At 38.1% G+C, this 1468-nt stretch overlaps 1 non-coding gene across 1 annotated transcript; it reads right to left on the bottom strand.

Moving 5' to 3' along the window:
- Positions 1-1030: 1030 nt before the first annotated feature.
- On the bottom strand, positions 1031-1134 carry LOC115894653. Its single transcript, XR_004054797.1, has one exon. It is a non-coding gene; the product is annotated as a small nucleolar RNA U13 (small nucleolar RNA).
- Positions 1135-1468: the final 334 nt, after the last annotated feature.

Raw genomic sequence — 1468 nt, forward strand, 5'->3', positions numbered from 1 at the left:
ATATGCCAAAAGACAGCTCTTAAGGCACACCTAATTTGTAATGTTGTCTTCGACATCAGGCAATGCTGTCTAATAAGCAAGCCAGGTTCTGATGGCAATGCAGTGAATTTCTTAAGTGCAAATTACTTAAAACAAATGCTTCTTGCCCCACTAGTCTTCAGACTTATTCAAATTAGTATGATTACAAAGAAAAAAGCATTCTTTTTAATCAGAGGGGAGATCCTCATGCTCCCTTCTGCATCTTCCAGACATTCTGCCTCTATCAGAAAATCCTTCTCTGCTATCAGCCTCCACCACAAGGCTCTTATGCTCTCCCATGGACGTAATATTTTGAAACAAAATTCAGAAAGTTTTACAGCTGAATTTGCCTTTTAGCCCTAAAACACACTTCTGTGGAAGGAGTAAAATTAAACTGGATACTTCCTTGAGTGGTGGAAGGAAAAGAGGAAGTTACAGGGAAAAGAAGAAAAATCTTTGAAATGAACCTCTCAAGATATTCTCCAGGCACACAAGTCGAAGAAGAACCGTTCTTGGTAAAGGGAAAGTGGCATGATCCCCTGTGGCTTGGCTCTCTACCCTCTCTTCTTTCTGCACTGAAGCTAGAGAGCTCCTCACAGCACTTTGAAAAACACTAAATAGTGGCTGAAATAGATGGAGCTCAAAGAATGTGCTGTTCCATCAACAACCAACACAAATAATGGATCCTTACAAATAGAACTGAAATGTTAACTGCATCCCAAATTAATGGTGCTGAAAAGAATGTATTATAGACCAGTGTCTCAGTCTAAATGTGGATGATACAGTCATCACTGTGCCCAGACATCTGGTACATAAACACTTGGATATTTTGGAACAGGGTGAACAAACACGATGGCAAATCTCTGAGAGGCGACTGGCCAGCTGAGCAGAGAGGTTAGCAGAACTGACCAGCACGTGGAAACAAGTTTTGCTTGCCCATTGACAGGACATGACTTGATTGCATAATGTTGAATTTTTTTCCTTTTTTTTCCTCCTTTTTGTTTGTTCTTCATGTCAGGTGGGTAATGTGCTGACATCATAACAAATTTGGAGGGAGGCACATCTCACATGTGAGTGTGAAAACCCAATCATCACATGTATGAACCACAAAAGGGTCTCAGTATACCTTTAAATAGGAATCTCAAATTTTAAAATATTTTGAAAACACTGAGCCTTATGTCAATACCGAAAAGTCAACTTTGAAATGAAAGGTTGTTTAAAATATTCTATTAGGCCACTTTAGAGTCTTCAAGGGGTGGAAGCTATTACTATCTCCCTATCTTTTGTAAAAACAAAAACAAAAAACATAAACAGGGGTAGATAACCTCTGAGTAAATTTGATAGGTACAAAATTCTCTCTTTAATTATTTCCCCAATAATTATCTATCCTTTTTATCCAACATGATAAAGAGTACTTATCCTCTTGTACCAGATACCATAGTACTTTAAA

This window comes from Rhinopithecus roxellana, chromosome 18, assembly GCF_007565055.1.
Source record: "Rhinopithecus roxellana isolate Shanxi Qingling chromosome 18, ASM756505v1, whole genome shotgun sequence".
NCBI classification, from domain to species: Eukaryota; Metazoa; Chordata; class Mammalia; order Primates; family Cercopithecidae; genus Rhinopithecus; species Rhinopithecus roxellana.